The sequence below is a fragment of the Pinus tabuliformis genome, chromosome J, assembly GCF_031772625.1.
Source record: "Pinus tabuliformis cultivar Carrire ecotype Pingquan chromosome J, CPIR1, whole genome shotgun sequence".
NCBI classification, from domain to species: Eukaryota; Viridiplantae; Streptophyta; class Pinopsida; order Pinales; family Pinaceae; genus Pinus; species Pinus tabuliformis.
The window spans coordinates 532,797,441-532,818,340 of NC_142295.1; the positions used below are offsets into that span (position 1 = coordinate 532,797,441).

The 20,900-nt window shown below is 41.5% G+C and overlaps 1 protein-coding gene across 1 annotated transcript in view; it reads left to right on the plus strand.

Moving 5' to 3' along the window:
* Positions 1 to 20,900, plus strand: part of LOC149228113 (ergosterol biosynthetic protein 28-like) — a 204,764-nt gene that overhangs the window by 173,797 nt on the left and 10,067 nt on the right. The window lies entirely within an intron of this gene.

Here is a 20,900-nt window from a genome sequence, read left to right on the forward strand (position 1 = left end):
TGAGTGTTGGAAGTTTTTCATGATGATGCCTAGATGGTGAGATTTTTCGATTAATTTGCAGTTCTCCTAGTATTGGGTAAACTAGCAAGGTGAGGATACTGATGAATTAGAAGTATCATGGTGGAAAGAGAACAGGTATCCAAATGGGCTTGTCCCGTTGGAAAAGATATTCGATTGATATGACATGTAAAAACTAGTTTTGTTACACTTTTTCCAGACTCCTGGGTATAATTGAGTCTCGCTGATTCAGTGCTTGGACGAGTGAATCTTAGAGACTCCCCACTTGCCAGACTTGCCAAAGTTGAAAGTCTTGGCCCCAGAATCAGTAGTCCAACCCAGTCTCAACTAACCCAAAAACAGTGACCAAAAAACCATGCACATGCGATTTGGCCAAGTCAAACTTGTTTTGCAGGGAAATGAAGCATTTGGGAGGGTAGAAGTCTTTATAAAGACATTTCTCCCCTCATTCTTTCTCATTCCATATATTTTCAAGAGCCATTTCTTCCTTAGAAGAGTGTTATGCACTATCACTGTGAGGGCGTTGAGTTCATCATCATTTAGGAGTGAAATTGAAGTAGGCTTCACCATAATTAGTGATCATTGGCTGCTATGTGAGACTTGAGGGCTTATTCTAGGTGCTCTTGTAATCATGCTTTAGACTTGATATTGGGCATGGAGACTTTGTCTATTTTGATTTTCTAATTATGTTATGAGAGTACAAGTGACCTAGTTGAATTGAGTAATATCTGTGAATTTGATCATGTAATCATCTTTTAGTTCACTAATTTGCATTCAAATATCAAGTGTCAAATGTTGTGTTATGATATTTTATGAGATGATCTTATGAATTTTTGAAAAGACTGGTTTTATAACTTATATGGATTGCAATTGTCATTAGTATATGGATTGCGGAGTTGTAAAAGAGTCCAAAAGGAGTCATTGTGTCTTGTCAAGTCACAAGCCAACCAAATCTTAAAAGAGTCTGAATCTCTAAAGCAAAACCAACAAGCTTGAAAACATTATAGAAATAAACCTTAAATCAGAAGCAAGCCCAGAGATCATCCGGATTGGCAAGGATTGTTCTTTTGAAGAAACGGGGGAGATTGAAAACCCTGTGAGTTGAGATTTTCTTGAATCAAGTGCTTGGTTATCTGGTAGCAGGCTGAGTAACCTTGTTTGTTTATGTTTTTACAACAATGTCGATATCAATTACCTTATATACACTTCCCACATTGGAATCAACATTTCTTCCAAACTGTTCTGTATTGTCCCAGTCCCGACCAACATATTGGTCATTGGGAATTTGTTTTTCTTGGGCTTGGATTGTCTTCTTGTTAAAATTAGCAACTAGGGCCAAATTCCACTTTGGATAGCTCATTTGATGGAGATAATTATTACATTGAATTCCTTAATTCAAGAGGACCAAAATTGACCTAAAGATCACTAATTTGGACAAGGAGAAATATGTTTTTGAGGTCAAGCCCACACGTGTAAATTGTCAAGGTCGGCCACATCATCATGTAGGCTCATGAAGCCCAAGCGACATGTCTTTTGACCCTCAATGACTTGTATAAATAAGGATGACCTCAAACCTCATTTGGCACCTCATCAACTCACACATCCTTCTCTCTCCTCATTTGATTGGTTCGTACAACTATTGGGCAGTTGATTTTTCTCACATGTGTGGCAGAAAGGAGGACGAAAATTATAGGGCCAAAAATTTGAAGTTTTTTCTATAGTTTGACCAGGGTTTGACCAGCGTTGACTTTGACTTTCTGGGCAGCTTTTGACTTCGATTTTCTAGGAGAATCTGTCTTAGCAGGCCACATTTATTGGCACAAAAACTGAGGTGATCTGGGCACTTTGACCTGTGTTGACCGCATGGTTGACTTCAGGTTGATCAAATTTGACTGCAGATTTGTTGACTGTTTTGGGCTGACTTTGACCAGAAAGTGAAGCTAAGTTCCTCTCTCTTTTGATCGAGTTGTTTTGGGGAAGTTTGATCAGACTTTGACTCAGTGTTGTAAGAAACATCCCCCCGAATCAAAAGCCCAATCTGCGATCCGTACAAATCCGTGGGTGATCTGCCCTTCGAAACGCATTTTGGAAAAACCAAAACACCGATCGGGTTGATAAATATGCTTCCTGCCAATTCAGAACCGTACGACCGATCCGCGTTTTGGTTTTTCCGAAATGCGTTTCGTACGACGGATCGACCGTATGATCCGCGATGCATCCGGGTTGGATCTGTACGGATCGCGACCGCTTCGCAGGGTGATCGGCTGTTTCCACCGCACCGGCCAAAAAAAGGCGATTTTTTTTAATCTTTTCCGCTTATTTTTTTTGTTTTCCTTGGTTGGGGGTGGGTCCACCTTGGGTTAGGGTGAGGAGTGAAGGGATTTAACACCCTTTCATCTCTCATTTGCTCACTTTTATTTTATGAGAGCTTGGAGAAGAGAGGAGAAAGAGAGGAGAGCTTGGAGGAGTGAAGGAGGAGGAGCTAGGAGAAGGAGGAGGAGCTTGGAGGACTTCCATCTACAAGAGCTAAAGAGGTAAGTGCAAACCCCAAACTCCCTCATTTTTTGACATTGTTTTTTGTATTTTTCTCCTTCCTCTCCTGCTCTTTCCCATTCTTTCTACTTGCTCATTTAATTGCAGGCCATCCACCACCTATATCCATATTCCAAGATGGTGTTCTTTTGGCTTCTATGTATCATTCCACTTTTGGTTTTAATGATGGCAAGGGGGAGTAGGAATAGAAGGGAAGAAGAACAAGAGGATAGTGGTCCCAATATGAGTGACCCAATGTATGATGAGGAGGAAGGGTTTGAAGAGGAAGGGGATGAAGTTGAACCTGAAGGGAACACTGAAACACTAGAGGGGAAAGTTGCATTAACACCCTTGTGGAACTATGTGACCAAACTTGAAGGGGGAAAGGGTGGTGGAAGCTACAATTTTTTGTGCCCTCATGGTTGTCATGGAGGAAAACCATTTAGTGGTTCATATACCCGTGTGAGGAGGCATCTTTGTGGGGTGATGGACAGTGATGAAAAAAAGGGTGCTGTGGGGATACAAATTTGCCCAAACATTTCAGCTGAACAAAGAAGAAAATACATCCAAATAGAGGAGGTTGCACAACAAAAAAGCAAGAAACAAAAAACTCATTCTGAATCAAGTGCAACCTCTAGATTTGGTAGCTCATCTCCTCATGGTACTTCTGCAAGCTCTGGAGGTAAAAGAACAATAGGGGATTTCCTGAATGTTGCTGGGAGGGATGATGTGGATGGAAAGATAGTCCGATTTCTTTGTGCTTGCGGTGTACCATTCAATGTGCTTCGCTCTCCCTATTGGCATGAAATGGTAAAGGCCATCAATGAAGCCCCAAAAGGATATAAGTCCCCCAACTATGAGAAAGCTAGAACAATGTTATTAGAAAGAGAAAAAGCAAAGGTTCAAAGAGCTTTGACATGTTTTACAAATGAGTGGGTAGATTGTGGGGTATCCATTGTATCAGATGGGTGGACAAATATTAGAAACCAACATTTGATAAATGTTCTTGGTGTTTCTGCTAGTGGTGCAGTATTTATTACATGTTATGACTCCTCCCCCATCAGTGCATCTTCCCAAAACATTGTAGGTCTCCTATTGCTATCAATCAAAGATGTTGGTCTGAATAATGTGGTTCAAGTGATCACAAATAATGCAGCAAATTGTAAGGCAACAGGAAAAGTTATTGAGCGTACTCATCCACACATCTTTTGGTCTGGGTGCCTGGTTCACACATTGAACCTTTTGATGCATGATATTGTGAAGCATAAAGAATGTGGATGGGTTAATGAGCTTTATAGGAGAGGGAAGCAACTCATTAAATTCATCACAGGGCATACAAGGGTAAACTACTTCTATGGCACTTAATCCAAGTTGCGGTTGCTTAAACTTGCAAAAACAAGATTTGCCAGTTATTACCTCACCTTTAGGCGGCTAGTGAAGGTGAGACAAGCTTTAACTAATATGGTGTGTGCTGAATCATGGGAGGAAATTAACACTGATAGAGATGGTGCTAATGTAGCCAAGGACACTATTCTTGACATGTACTTTTGGTCACAGGTTAAATATGTTTTGCAATTCACCAAACAAATCTATTACATGATCAAGTCTGGAGATTTAGATCGACCAATAATTGGGGAGGTGTATGAGCAAATGGTTAACATGTTGGGGTAGATTAAAGACATTGTTGAGCCTAGAAATATCACCTTGTATAATTATATTCATGCAGAGGTGGAAAACCGATGGGAAATGCTAAATGTTCCATTTGCATGCATTAGCATATGTTTTGACACCTAAATACTATCATCCATCATGGCTTTCAACACTAACACCTGGGGGGGGGGGTAGGAGAAAACCACACCAAGATCAAGAGGTTCATAAAAAATATATGATTCCATTGAGTAAATAAGTTCCTGATGAGGAGGAGGCTGCCATGGTACAGAGACATTTGAGCAACTATACGCTTAACACTGGTCCATTTGGGAGCATGCATGCAATTAGAGATCGAGAGACTTTTTCTTCTCTTGAGTGGTGGAACATGCATGGAGGTGCTACTCCACTTCTACAGAGTTTGGCATTGCGGGTCCTATCACAGGTGGTAAACACTTCTTTTGCAGAGATGTGTTGGAGCTCTTATTCTTTCATACACAGTGTTGAAAGGAACAGATTGAGTTTAGACCGGGCAAAGAGCTTGGTTTATGTTCATTACAACTTGCGATTGTTGTCCCATTACTGTGATGATGCAAAGACTAATAAAGACCTTAAGATTTGGGACAGGAATCTAGAGGAGCCCAATTTGGAGGATGGAGTGTTGCGATTAGAGCAATTAGAGGATGCTCTTATCCAGGTATGTCCATTGTGGTATGAATTTTGCTTATAAAGCATTTCTCTAATTCCTATTTTAAATTTTTTTTGTTAAGTAGTGGTTTTTTTGTATGAATTTTTTGAGCGATTCCAGGATGATGATGATCGAGTTGAGATGCCACCCCCATCTAGTCCCTTGGTTCCCAGGTTCCATGGTTCAACACCAACAACAGGGGGTTCGTCTTCATTAGTTTCAGTGCCACAACTTCCACAGGCACCATCTTCTTCATTGCCACCACGTGGAGGCCTGCCGCCATGTTCTCTTCATGGTGGAAGGAGGAGAGATTAGTAGATACATTCACAATTTACTACTTTTGTCATAGATTAATCATTAAACTTGTAGGCTTGTGAATTTGAATCTTTTTGTCTTGGCAGTGACCAAGTGACCTATTTTGTAAACATTATTATTTGAATTTTGGACATGACAAATGTTGACAGTTGCTCACTTGCTAGATAAATCATAATATGCTCTATGTTTTATGTTTTATAATATGCTTAAATGTTTTATGTTTTATAATATGCTTAAAATTTTGATGTATGTTTGTAATTGCTAGAATATAGATGGTTGATGCTCGAATAATTAATCATTGATGTACATACTACAATGGAATCATGGATGCCATATCTATCTTGATTTATGTAAAAATATGCATGTTTTCATGTCTTCTACAACTAATTTGGTATTTGGGATGTTTGTTTTAAATATAAATGCAAAAAAAATATTATATATATATATATATATAGTAGATGTTTCCGAGGCATTTCGCTTCCTAGATTTTTGGAAAATGACGCTTCTGCGTCCTCGCTTCCAAAAAAGGTCCCCATTTTGTCCCTGCTTTGTGCAACATTGCTTTGACTATTGTTGACTTTCTGGTTAGGGCTGATTTGACTGCTATTGACTGAGGGCAGAATTGTAGATTTGAAAGCACTGTTTTGGATAGTAATTTGGCAAGTCAATTTTGACTTTGACTTTGTATTATTGTACTCTCTCTGTTGAACATTTGATATAATAATAAGAAGAATTGATCAAAGGGTTTTCCCCATCTTAGGGTTTTTCCCTGGCATTCACCAAATACTGGTGTTCTCTTGTCTTGACTTGTCTTCTGCATTTATTGTTTATGTTCTATCTACAGTTATTGTCAATGTGATTAATGGTTAATGTGATTGCTATTAATAATTAAGTGGAAATTGTCATTGGGCTGATAAAAGGACATTGAAGTAATTGTTGCAAGCATAGAACATACCATTGTTATCTAAAATTAACATGGTATCAGAGCCCAGGTGTAGACAAGGCCCAAACAAGAGAGAAAAACAATCACTGAGAGATCTACTGGTCAAAGATTATTGGTCAAGTCTCAATGGCTTTGACATCCTACTTCAAGACTGAGGATAAGCTTAATGACAAATCTGACTATCATGCATAGAAGATGAATTTGGACCTGATTTTGGAGGAGCATGAAGTATTGGACCATGTGTAGGGAAAAGTGGTGGAGCCTCCTTCAAATGCCGCTGCTGCTATGAAAGCGAAGTATCAAAAAGGTGAGGTCAAAACAAATAAAATTTTGTTTGACTCTATTCAGAATCATTTGGTTGCCTATATTTCTGATTTGTGAACTTCTAAGGAAATATATGATAAGCTGGTTGGGATGTTCAAAGTGAACAATGCAAGTCAAACTCTCTCTCTCAAGAACAAGTTGAAGGATATCAAAATGGATAAAGGGGAGTCTATCCAATTCTACTTTATGAGAATAACTCAAATCAAGAATGACCTACTATCTATTGGAGAAGTTATTGCTGGCAGGGAGCTCACTCTCATTGCACTTGGAGGTATTTCAAGACCATGGGATGTATTTACCACCACCATTCTCAATAATGACAGGATACTTGGTTTTGATGAGTTATTGGCTAGGTGCACTCAAGAAGAGACAAGGATGATGGAGAGAGATAAATCCTCCAATGGAAATGAAGCTACTGCCTTCTCTGCTCATGTGAAAAGGAAGAATAATGTTGGTCCAAGAAGACAGAGTCAAGGATCTAAGAAGGGATTCAAAGAAGGAAGAAAAGGAAGATGCTACAATTGTAACAAGTTTGGCCACTATGCTAGAGAGTGTCCTCACAAGAAGAATCCTCCAAGGGATGATGACAACAACAACAACATTTTCAAAAGCCATGACAATCAAAGAAACAACATGTTCAACAACAAAGGAAAGAGGAATGCTCCCGTTGCTTGAAATGGAAATGGTCGAGCTCCCCAAAGGACAAGAAATGCCAGGTATGATGAAAGTAATGTTCTAGAAACGCAATATGAATTCTATCTTATTTCTGCTCTATCTACTGCCTCTCCTTCGGATATGTTAGATCATTGGTTGATTGATAGTGGAGCCTCATTGCACTTCACTAGATACAAGGAGGCCCTCTCAAAGTTGGTTGAGAAGAAAACTAATTTGAAGATCATACTTGGCGATAATGCCACCTACCTTGTGAAAGGGTTTACTGTCACTCTTCACTTGAATCCAAGTCAAACCATCCATCTATAAGAAGTATTGTATGTGCTCGATTTAAAGAAGAACTTGGTGTCTATTTACGCGATGGAAGATAAAGGCTTCAAGGTAAAATTCATTGATGGAAAGGTACGTATTTGGCATAGAAACCCTAAAGATGCATTTACTCTTGGATTTAGATTTGATGTTCTCTATCAAGTTGGTGGAAGTCCTTTGGGAGATTTGGCGAGTGATACTTCTCTTCAATGTGAGCTATGACATCGAAGATTTTCCCACTTGCATTACAAAGCTTTACTTGGGGTAAGGAAGATGGTCACAGGAATGCCTGACTTTAATATGAACCATGAAGGAGTTTGTCAGGTTAGTGCAGCTGGGAAACATACAAAGGGACCATTCCCTTCTAGTGAAAGCAAGACAACTGACATTTTTCAATTGGTCCATTCTGACCTATCTGGTGCCCTGGCCGTAACCTCATTGGGAGGATACATATACTATGCAATATTTGTGGATGACCAGTCACGCAAAATATGGATCGATTTCATGAAGAGGAAGGATGAAGTGTTCAAATGGGTTCGTTCTTTCAAGGCATTGGTGGAAAATCAAACAAGGAAGTAGATGAAGACTTGAAGGACTGACAATGGGATCAAATATGTATCCAATGAATTCAATGACTTTTGTAGAGAGTCTTGCATTAAGAGGGAGACAACTATTCCATACACTCTAGAGAAAAATGTTGTTGCCGAAAGGAAGAATCGAACAATTATGGAAGCCACCCGTCCATGATCTATGATCAAGGTCTACCAAAGTTCTTATGGGGAGAGGCTGCCAACTCTACTGTATATGTTCAAAATAGGGGCCCGCATCAAGCTTTGGATTTCAAGACACCCGAGGAAGTCTTCATCGGTAAGAAACCTGATGTTTCTCATTTTAGAATCTTTGTTTGTCCGATATATTTTCAAGTGCCTAAAGAGAAAAGGAATAAGTTGGAAGCTTATGGGAAGAAAGGTATATTCGTCGGTTAGAGTAAAAATTAAAAGGCATATAGAATCTATTACACTGGTCAAAGAGATGTGGAAGTAAGTCGTGATGTCACCTTTGATGAAGACACTTCCCTTGGGAAAGCCAAAGATCTCCCCATCTCAAGGAAGGACAATGAGGACGCTACCGAAAAACAGGATGAACCCTTGATGAATGAGCCTATGCCTGATGTTGAAGGCTTGATGGATCCTATTGATCCACCTCCTGGTGATCCCTCTACCTCAAGGAAACAACCACTATGGCTCAAAGATACTCTCAAATATGCTGAAAGACATATTGCTCCAAGAGGGACATTTCGCGAAAGTAAGAAGCTGAACATGTATCAAGGGTACTTGGTTGCCATGAGTACTATTGTTCAAGCTGAACCTTGAATATTCGAAGAAGCCGTAAAGCACCAAGTATGGAAAGATGCAATGAATGAGGAATATGAATCGATCATGAAAAATGATGTCTGGGATGTGGTGTCTAGACCTAAGGACAAGTCCGTGGTCACCTCTAAAATGGCTTTACAAAATTAAACATGGAGCTGATAGGAGTGCTGAAAAATATAAGGTCAAGATCGTAGCTTGTGGTTTCTGTTAAAAGGAAGGAGTGGACTATGATGAAATATTTGCACCAGTTGCCCGATATACCACTATCCGATCTATTATTGCTCTTGCTGCCAATCAAGGATGGAGCCTACATCAAATGGATGTCAAAACTGCTTTCTTGCATGGCTTGCTTAAGGAGGAAGTCTACTTGGAACAACCTCAAGGGTTCGAAGTACAAGATAGAAGGACATATGTCTGTCAGCTGAAGAAAGCTCTTTATGGGTTGAAGGAAACCCCTAGGGCTTGGTATGAAAGGATTGACAGTTATCTTATGAAGTTGGGATTTTGCGAGGAGCTATGCTAATCCTAACCTATACTTCAAGGTTGAAAAGGACATGCCTCTTATTTTGGTCCTTTATGTTGATGATCTCTTTCTGACCGGTGCAGACTCTCTCATTTATGAATGCAAGAGGGAGTTGACTTCTGAATTCGAGATGAAGGACCTCGGATTGATGCATTACATCCTAGGCCTGGAGGTTTGGAAAAAGCTAGGAGAGATTTTCCTTTCTCAAGGAAAATACATTGTGAAACTGCTAGAGAGATGCAAGATGGTGGGATGCAAGTCTGTGTCTACTCCGATGGAACTTAACTTCAAGAAGCTATGTGGAAGTGCTGCTGGGCCTAAATTGGCAAACCCTTCTAAGTATCGACAACTTGTGGGGGCCCTAATGTTCTTGGTAAACTCCCATCCGGACATATGCTTCGCTGTAAATACTTTGAGTCAATTTATGGTTGAGCCTCATCACATACATTGGATTGCTACTAAGAATCTCTTGAGATATCTCCATGGCACAATCAACTATGGGCTGAGATACACTGCCGGGAATTTGAGGCTACATGGATATTCTGATGCTGATTGGGCTGGCAGTGTGGTGGATAGAAAGAGCACGTCAAGATGTTGCTTCTCATTGGGATCTACTTCGATTTCTTGGATGAGCAAGAAGCAAAAATCGGTTGCTCTAAGTACACCGAGGTTGAATATATTGCTGTTAGTATGGCCTGTTGTGAAGCTGTTTGGTTGAGGAAGCTCTTTAGTGAGCTATTTGAGCATGTGCTAGATACCACTGTTATCTATTGTGATAACCAGAGTGGGATTCGCCTTTCAGAGAATCCCGTGTTCCACGACCGCTCCAAGCATATTGATATTAGGTACCACTTTATCCGGGATATGGTACAATAGGGAGCAATAAGGCTCCAACACATCAGGATTGATGAGCGGATTGCTGACATCCTCACAAAACCCTTGGGGAAGGTCAATTCGTAGCCGTATGAGAGAGACTTGGAGTCGTGGAAGGACCCTCCCATGAGGGTCCCACTTGAGTTGGACATTGAGCTCTGGGAGCTCCTGAGGGCCTAGGGTACTTCTTGGAGCTATGTGCAACCATAGGATGAGTGGTTCACCTTCCCCTATAGGTATGCTGTGTACAGGGTGAGCGATTCACCTTCCCCTATGATAGCCCATGATGATATATGAGAGCATAGGGTGATTGGTTCACCTTCCCCTAAAGTTTATGATATATGCATAGGATGAGTGGTTCATCTACCCCTATCGCTGATGATATATGCATAGGATGAGTGGTTCACCTTCTCCTGTGGATACCCCAACATACATCCTACCCATGTAGTCCATGACTCTTGAGAAGTACCTCTCATCTCGCCAATGAGTTGGGAAAAGAGGATAGGGACCATAACACTATAGATGGACGCATCGTGTACTGCCGTACTCCCTATGTCTAGGATGCATGGTGTTCAACAACTTGATCTGGGATCAAGTTTGATTGGGGTTCTACCCCTAGTTATGTGGACTGACTTTTGTCAGTGGAGAGTGGTAAGGTCTTGTGACTCACTCTCGATCAATTCTTTTTCATTATCTATATCAGTGTTGAACAGAGTTGAGACGAGATGCAAAGATGGTACATGATGACAGAATGGCATGATGATCGATGGTCAGATATTGGCAGGTGGAATTCTCCCTAGTTGAGAGGGAGTGTTAAAATTGGCAACTAGGGCCAAATTCCACTTTGGACAGCTCATTTGATGGAGATAATTATTGCATTGAATTCCTCTTTTCGAGAGGACCAAAATCGACCTAAAGATCACTAATTTTGGACAAGGAGAAATATGTTTTTGAGGTCAAGCCCACACCCATAAATTTCAAGGTTGGCCACATCATCATGTAGGCTCATGAAGCCCAAGCGACATGTCTTTTGACCCTCAACGACTTGTATAAATAAGGATGACCTCAAACCTCATTTGGCACCTCATCAACTCACACATCCTTCTCTCTCCTCATCTGATTGGTTCGTACAACTATTGGGTAGCTGATTTTTCTTACACGTGGCAGAAAGGAGGACGAAAATTACAGGGCTGAAAATCTTAAGTTTTTCTGCAGTTTGACCAGGGTTTGACAAGCGTTGACTTTGACTTTCTGGGCAGCTTTTGACTTTGATATTCTGTGGGAATCTGGGAACTTTCACTTGTGTTGACCACAGCCCTATTTGACCGCAGGGTTGACTTCAGGTTGACCAAATTTGACTGCAGATTTGTTGACTGTTTTGGGCTGACTTTGACCAGCAAGAGAGGCTGAGTTCCTCTCTCCTTTGACCAAGCTGTTTTGGGGAAGTTTGACCAGACTTTGACTACTGTTGACTTTCTGGTTAGGGCTGATTTGACTGCTGTTGACTGAGGGCAAAATTGCAGATTTGACAGGGTTGTTTTGGACAGTGATTTGGCAAGTCAATTTTGACTTTGACTTTGTATTATTGTACTCTCTCTGCTAAACATTTGATATAATAATAAGAAGAATTGATCAAAGGGTTTTCCCCATCTTGGGGTTTTTCCCTGGCATTCACCAAACACTGGTGTTCTCTTGTCTTGGCTTGTCTTCTGCATTTATTGTTTATGTTCTATCTACAGTTACTGTCAATGTGATTGCTATTAGTAATTAAGTGGAAATTGTCATTGCGCTGATAAAAGGGCATTGAAGTAATTGTTGCAAGCATAAAACATAACATTGTTATCTAAAATTAACACTTCCTCATGCCATGGCTTTCGAGTCCTTCCTCTATTGTCAAGATCTTTGCCATCATCAACATCTACTGCATAAGCTCCCCATTTGCCTGATTTGACCAGATAGAAACTGAGGCCTGAGCCCATAACTGATCTGTCACCAATTTTCTGTGCTCAGAATATGTTTGGAGCTTCATCTTGCAAAGTTGAAGTCTCAGCACCTTTCTTCTTCCTTTCCTTGATTTATACCAAACGAGGGTTGTGCAATTCAGATTTTCCTTTGGATTTGATCAGTCCATTATCAATTACCTCATCATCATATTGTTCATTATAATTTATAATTTTTAAAGCCCGAGGAGGTAAATTGCTCTTGCCGTGTTTCTCTCCCCTCCTTTTGTGAGCCAACCACACATGGCTTTCAGTATTTTTTTTTTTAACCATGGAAAAAAAAATCGTAACTTTTTATTCATAAGAAAAAAGGGATTATATTCTGAAATGTTACAAGAGCATTTCAATTTTCATATGATCTAGGAAGATGGTCCTCCTTACATCTGATAAATTAACATAAGAATAGCTGAGCATGCACCAACAAATTTTAAGACAGAACAGAAACAAAAGGAAAGCTTGGCAGAAAACTAAGGATGTAAGATATCCTCAATCTTGATTTTTTATCCCTTTATTCTTCTTGACCTCTCAATCTACCACCCTGGAGGTGGTTCCACTGGAACAATCTGTAATTCAAAAGCTGGATTTCCACTTTTCATTGAAGATACTTGCTTCTTATCAAAGTCAGATTTATCAAATCCATGAGTTTCTTCAATCCTCCTGATGTAGCATCCTTGACTACCTCCATCCCTGAAGGAGAAGTATCTGTTTTCTGGGCATGCTATCTATACTCCACGTGGAAGGTTGTTCCCTCATTTGGCTCTCAGAATTGACCTTCTGTGAATCTGCTGTTTGCTGTAACTCTTCATCCTTATTACCTTCATCAATGGACATCAATTGCTCCGGAAATTTCCACCATTTTGGTTTTAGTTTTAGCCCTTTTTTTTTCTTGGAGGATGGGCCCACACACGGGGACAAATATCTTGCATGTCTTCTTTGTTGACAGATTCTGCACCAGAAAGCTGTATTCTCATAATCCAAAACTCGAGTCCATCTAAAATTTTCGCTTTTGAGAATCCTTTTGTCTGGAAGACCTTAAGGTCTATCTTAACACAGATATGAGCACAATTACACAAACCTGCTGTAGCTCTCCCAACCTTTGTTTTTGTACAGCTGCCCCAAAGGATTCCCAATATCCTCAAGAACTTAATAACTTAAGAAAAATCTTTCGGTAGAAATCACATAAGAGAAATTTTTGGCCGACGCGTTTTGAACCAACCGGTGTGGTTCATCATTAGGACCAGAGGAACCACACTGGTTGGTTCGAAACGCGTCGCCCAAAAATTTCTCTTATGTGATTTCTACAGAAAGACTTAATTCATTATGGATCACAGAAGCCTGAATTCAGAACTTAATAACTGTTAGAAATGTAATGGATTTGGGAGGCTGACCTAAAATGACATTCTATTGATTGACAGAGTATCTGGGAACCATGGAGTAATAAAAAGTCCTACTCTTCCCCAAAATCAGGGGCCCACTTCGAACACTTTCTGACAATCAGCATGATTGTAAAACAAAATAATAAAGAAACCTTTGGAACATAAATATACCTCACAACCTAAGTCACATGACACGAGGACACAAGACACGGTGGACACGTAAATACGAGTATTCAATATGAAACGCAGCGACCTAGAAACAGGACACAGGGGACACATTTTATATATATATATATATATATATATATATACCGAAATATAGTTTTTTATCCATATTAAATTGCAGGTTGCAGCTTATCTAATCAAATTAAAATATAATTACTTCTCAAAGTTCATAGTTCAATTTAAAAAAATAAATAGAATCAAAATTTACTATTTAGAAATTAGAATGTGATATGCTTGGTCTTGATTCTTGAATATTCAATGTTCATTGTTCATGTACAACTTACAAGCACATAAGAAAATAACTAGAGTCTAATCCTATTGATTTCCTCTGCCCCTCTTGTGAGAAAATGCCACAGCTTTCCCTTTCCCTCTAGATGTAGATGCTGGTGCTGGTGGAGTTGGCAGTGGAGTTTGCTATGTTCTAGAAGCTGAAGAACTAGAAGTAGGAGCTATAGGAGGTAGACTACGTCCTCTGCTGGTGGCAAGGGTAGCTCGGGCAGGTGGTGTCACCTGGAAACATTACAATCTCCCAATCCTGAAATCCTGGAAAACTGATAAGTCTGCTGCATTTGAATGAAATCTAAAATTCTACTTTCTCCATATGAAATCCAATGAGGCCGGAACCACTCTCAAACATCTTGAGTCATTTCATGGTAATGTTAAAAATTTAAGTAAAAGTGACATTCTCCTTAATCTTCATTTTCAAGTGACATTCTCCTTAATCTTCATTTTCATCCTTTTACTTTAAGAATTTAACATTACCATGAATAGCATATCAATACTAGGGCCTAGACTTGATCATTAAGCTGCCCCACTCAAAAATTATTTGTTTCTTTCAAAAAAAATTAGAGCTTATGCAGGCAACGTTTTCTATCAACGGAATACGCGTTTTCCAGATGCAGGACATGATGAAAACCGGCGAATACGTTTTACATTTTACAGGACACGATGAAAAAAAATTTCAACACATTTTAGGGCTGTTTTCGTGTCCAGCACGTAAAATACGGGACACGGGACCTTGGAGGACGTGTCCTGTGATTTAGCTCACAACTATTTATCTAGGTTAAGTGGATCCATTGGTGCAAATCTGAAGGAGGCCAATACTCATTAAATCTGTATATGATCATTTCTTTATTAAATATTCAGTGGAGCTTTGTGACATTTGATGTGGAGACCTCCACCAAGGGCACCTATTTTGATTTCTCCATGATAAATGCACTAGGCATTGAAGGTACTGGTATAGGCAGAGTGGGTGATTTGTTTTGGACCACATCCTTAAAAGAAGGTTTGGAGGATGACGATGCACATTTGTCCACCACTTCTCCACATGTGTAAAACTAGAAAGAGAGTTGGATCCTTGCGTACACTGTATGTAGATAACAAACGCTGATCCTTGATTTGTTTCCCTTCAAACAAAAGTCGTTTTTGTTCTGCCAGAATTTTTGCCATATGTTCCAGTTGTAACTTTATATCAGCCACAAAATATCTGGACTATACCCACATCATCAGAGTTTCCCTGAGAGCAATTTGATCATTATTTGAAAATGTGCTCGATTCATTGGCATCTCTTCAAATGCTTGGCCAAATTGACAAGCAAACCCTTACTTAGCAAGCGACCCCGTCGGCAATGTGGATGGTTTTTGGGAGGATACAACACCCCTTCAACATAACACCTATTAGTCCCCAAAACTTCCTCTATGGACCTCTCTTTGTTGAAATCATATTAAATCCTATCAAGCATGTTAGAAAGTCAAAAAGGCAGAAAGATTTTCTTATAAAATAATTACTTGTGATTCTTTTATGTTTATGTTCTTTTATCCTTTAGTTCATCAAGCAATTACCAAAACAATAACACAAAGATCACAGACACTAGATATAGGCAGACAACTAGGGCAAAACCCCTATCTAGGGGAAAACCTAGTCAACAACTCTTCCTTAATAACTGATCCAGGTGGATATTGGTGGCCACCTGCCAAGTCCACTTGGACCCCCACCATTGTTTCTTTCAGCCTTTTAGTTTCCTTAATTATAGCACAATTTACTATTTTTAGCAGTTTTTCGGGTCCTGAACTTCCAGAGTCGTTTTGAGGCCCTAAACGACGTTTTTTGCGAAATCTGGGAGCAACATGTGTTCGTGGACCGATGTTGCTCTTCCCAAAGTTGTAGTTCTTGGATATATCTTTCTAACAAGATATTTTGCGTGTCAAACGGAGATTGTATGCCAAAGTTATGACCCCGGGAAGTTGATGTACCAATTTACCCAAATGGTGCCCACAGTTTGGCGTTTCATCTTCTAGGGTTAGGTTTTTGGATGTTTAGGGTTTTCCATTATTTCTCAACAATAAATAGGCTTTCGAGCCTCATTGTAACATAGTTCAGAGGCATGTAGCCGCCACATCTCTTCTCAGAGATAAGCTACCATCGCCCTAGCTAGTATATTTCTATTTCTGTTTGTAAGCATATTTCAGTATTTTATAGTAATGAAATGAAATATTATTTTTGCTGCATCTCTACATGTATGGTTATATCTGTAATTTGTTGCGTTCATGTTTAAATCCGGATTAGTAGTATCAGAGGGGTCTGCTCTTTCTCCATCTTTCTTTGCATGTCCCCAACGAGGTCGGGATATAAGGAGTTAGGGCTTGAATTGGTCGAACCTTTGCAAGACCAGCCTTGCAAATCCTGACGACCTCCCATGGCGGATGAAAAGAAAGATGAGGGGGCAGGAGATCCTATCAAAATCTTGCTCGAAGAGGCCCTCGAGCGACAAAGGAACGCGATGATGGACAACTTTGCCTAGATCCTTCAGCGGCTACCCAGGGGCGACACATCTACTTCCAGCAGCTACTTTGGAAGTGCCACACCCTTTAAGGTACAATTTAACTTTGACATTCCCATATTTGAGGGTCAGATAGATGCAGACGCCGTAGATAAATGGTTAAATCTGCTAGAAGGGTATTTTTCTGTTCATGATTTTTCCGGTCGGGAAAAGATTACTTTCGCTCTTCTCAAAGCCGCCCCCCACGTCAAGGACTGGTGGGAAACCTACTGCGAGCAGAAGGATGAAAGTACGACCTCACTATTTTCAGCTGCACCCACTTGGAATTCATTCCAGATTGCCATCAAGGAGCAGTACTACCCTGTCGGAAGCTATGAGGATCAATACATAAAGTGGACCACGCTGCGGCAAGGAAGGGACCAAGACGTGTCGGAGTTTACCAATATTTTCCATACCCTTCGCACAAAGTTGGGTATCAAGGATTCAGAGTAGCATTTGGTACTCAAATACCACGACTGCCTACACAGGTACATCTAGGAAGAAATAGAATTCTTGAACATCTCCTCGCTCAGCACGACATACCGATATGCCGTCAAGATCGAGAAAAAGTTTAAACAGAAGAAGTGAGACTTTGGATCTGCGAATCCGAAGCAAGGGAAAGGTGCCCCCAAACCGCAGAACAAAGGACAAAGCCAAGGCGGGGCGACCCAAGACAACCCACCAAAGCTGCAAGCAAAGAACAACGCTGCGAAGCCGAAAAAGGACACGGGAAAGTGGTGCGAGTTCCATAAGAGCTCCACTCACAACACAAGTGAGTGTCGGGCCAAGCAGTCACTGGTGGCCGAGCTAAAGGTTTCAGAATCGGATGCATGTTCCGACTCTGAGTCAGAACCCGACAAGGGGAATGACAAAGGGAAGCAGATTATCGATGTGGAGCCCAACGCCACTGTTTCCACCACGAAGATCCAGAAGGAGGAACTCGAAGATCCAGAGGAGGAGGAGCATCTCTTCCACTCCCAGATGTGGGTAAAGGGCTCCCCGCTACAGTTCATTGTTGACAGCGGGAGCCAAAAGAACCTCATTTCAGCAGAGGTCGTGAAGCGGCTGGGCTTACCGACCACAACACATCCACAACCGTACACCATCAGGTGGCTTCACCAAGGACGGGATCTTCGTGTGAGCTAGCAGTGTCACCTTCCATACAACATCAAGCCCTTCACGGATGAGGTATTGTGTGACGTTGCTCCCCTTGATGTTTGTGATGTATTAGGACAACCATACTTGTGGAAGCAACATGCTGTGTATGAATCAAGGCCCCGTGCTGTTATTGTTACTTTAGGAAATAAGTTGTATAGGATACCGGAGGTAGCACCGCCTACCGCCATCTCTTTGGTTACTGCAAAACAATGCAATAAGCTCATTTCCAAAACTGGGAAATTTGTTTTCCTAATGATACGCCCTCAAGGAAAGAAGAAGATGGTGGCCATGACCTCTAGACAGGGCCCCTCCGCACAACAACTACAGATGGACAAGGTCGTGGAGGAGTACGAGAACATCTTCACCTCCCCCGTAGGGGTTCCTTTGCATTGTCAGGTCAAGCACTCCATCGATCTGACCCCAGGTGCGCCACTGCCCAATGGACCAATCTATCGGTGCTCTGTTCTGGAGAATGATGAAATCAAGAGGCAGATTCAGGATTTGCTGCAGAAAGGTCACATCTGTCCGATTTCATCACCTTGTGGGAGCTCGATCGTGTTGGTATAGAAGAAGAATGGGACTTGGAGACTCTGTATTGACTATCGGGCACTGAACAAGATCACTGTCCGTAATAGGTACCCGATCCCATGGATTGATGACCTCCTGGACCAACTGAAGGGGCAAAATATTTCAGCAAGATCAATTTGAAGTCAGGATATCACCAGGTACCAATCGAACCCTCCGATGTGTGGAAGACTGCCTTCAAAGCCAAGGAGGGCCTTTTCGAATGGTTGGTTATGCCTTTCGGGTTGACGAATGCTCCTGCAACCTTCATGAGGCTAATGGATGACATCTTGCGGCCATTCACCAACTCATTTGTAGTGGTATACTTGGATGACATCCTGATCTTCAGCCAGAGTTGGGAAGAGCACCTCCACCACATCCGATAGTTTCTCCAAACACTGCGGCAACACAAGTTATGTGCCAATTTGGAGAAATGCACTTTTGGCATGACCCAAGTTCAGTATCTGGGATACATTATTAATGAACGGGGGGTGCATGTGGATCCAGCCAAGATCCAAGTCATTCGGGATTGGCCATCTCCAACCACTCTGACAGAGCTCCGTAGTTTTCCATGTCTTGCCAACTTCTACCGCAGGTTCGTGTTGGGATTTTCTCATATCACTTGGCCCTTGAGTCAAGTCACCAAGGGAGGAGCAAAAGCAAAATTCTTTTGGTCTGAATCTCAACAAAAGGCATTGACAGAGTTGAAAGATCACCTCTGCTTGGCACCAGTGCTCGCATTACTAGACTTGCAACAACCATTTGAGGTCAAGATAGATGCCTCTGACTATGCTATTGGGGTAGTCCTTACTCAACACGGGCATCCAGTGGCATATCACAGTGAGACACTTTCAGACACAATCCGAAAGTATCCCACTTATGACAAAGAGATGTATTCCATTGTGCAGGCCTGCCGACAATGGAAGCATTACATTTTGGGGAAGGAAACGATCATCTACACAGACCACCAATCCCTGCAGTTCATACAGACCCAAGGGAAATTGTAGAATGATCGCCATCAGAAGTGGTCCACATACCTGCAACAGTTCCATTTGAATATCAAGTATAAGAAGGGCAACACCAATAATGTTGCAGATTGCCTTAGTCGACCACCGATCATGGCGTTAACCACCGTGCTAAACTCTTGTGGGCACGAGACTTCTGATTGGCCACTTCTCTACAAAAGCGACTCAAAATTCGGCCGCACATACCAGACACTCTTGGAGGGTCAGCATGTTCCAGATTTTCACCTCCAGGATGCCTTGTTATGCCACCTGGGTCACCTTTGTGTTCCTTCAAGAGAGCGTGCCAAGATGATTTGGGAAGCACACTACAGTCGGGCTGTTGGACATTTCGGGGTCGAGAAAACAGTGGTAGTACTGTAGAAGTATTTCTATTGGTCAAATCTTCGACAGGATTTCGAGAAGTACATCAGATCATGCACTGCCTGTGCCATTGCCAAACCGACCATCAAGAAGCAAGGCCTCTATACCCTGCTGCCTACCCCTAGTCAACCTTGGGAATCCATCTCCATGGATTACATGTCGGGCCTTCCTTCTACTAAGCATAGAAATGATTGTGTTTTTGTGGTCGTCCTTAGGTTCTCGAAGATGGCCATTATGGCGGTCTGCAAGAAGAATATCACAACAGAATCCACTGCGAAACTCTTCTTTGAATGAGTGTGGGTACACTTGGGATCCCATAGTCTATCATCTCAAATCGAGACAGCAGGTTCCTTAGTACATTTTGGTCCAGTCTCTGGTCGATGTTGGACACCAAACTCACTAAGTCCACAACCTTCCATCCTCAAACTGATGGCCAGACAGAGGTTGTCAACAGGATGATCATACACATTCTGCACATGTACAACTCAAAGCATCCACGCACATGGGATGAGAGCCTCCCCTATGTTCAGCACAGCTACAACCGGGCTCTCCACAGCTCGACTGGCCACAACCCTTTTCAGGTGGGCTTGGGATTCCAGCCACTATGTCCCATTGATGTGGCCATGCCATTTGTAGCTACTCACACAGATTTGGCTCATGTCCAGTCCGAAACAGATAAGGCAAACAACTTCATTGAGCACATCCAACATATTCGCCAGCAGGTCCATGACATTCTGGAGAAATCAAATGCCAAGTACAAGCAGTGACATGATCAACATCGGGTGCCACACAAGTTTCAGATGGGCGACAAAGTCTAGTTGCATTTGCAAAAGGAACGCCTTACCAGAGCCTATCGGAAACTCAGACCACTCCGATATTGTCCTTACACCATTACCAAGGCTGTGGGAGACGATGCATTTGAGCTCAGCATTCCCCCATTCCTTGGCCTGCACCCAGTGTTCAATGTGGACCGCTTTTGGCCATACTTTCCACCATTACTAGACACATCCGACATTGTAGAACAACTCACACCCACAGAGTTAAATCCAAATTGCATGGAACAAGCTGCAACTGATCGAATCATGGACACATAGATCAAGCCAATGTTTTAAAAACCGGATCTTTGACCGGACCGGTCCACCTAATGAACTGGGTTA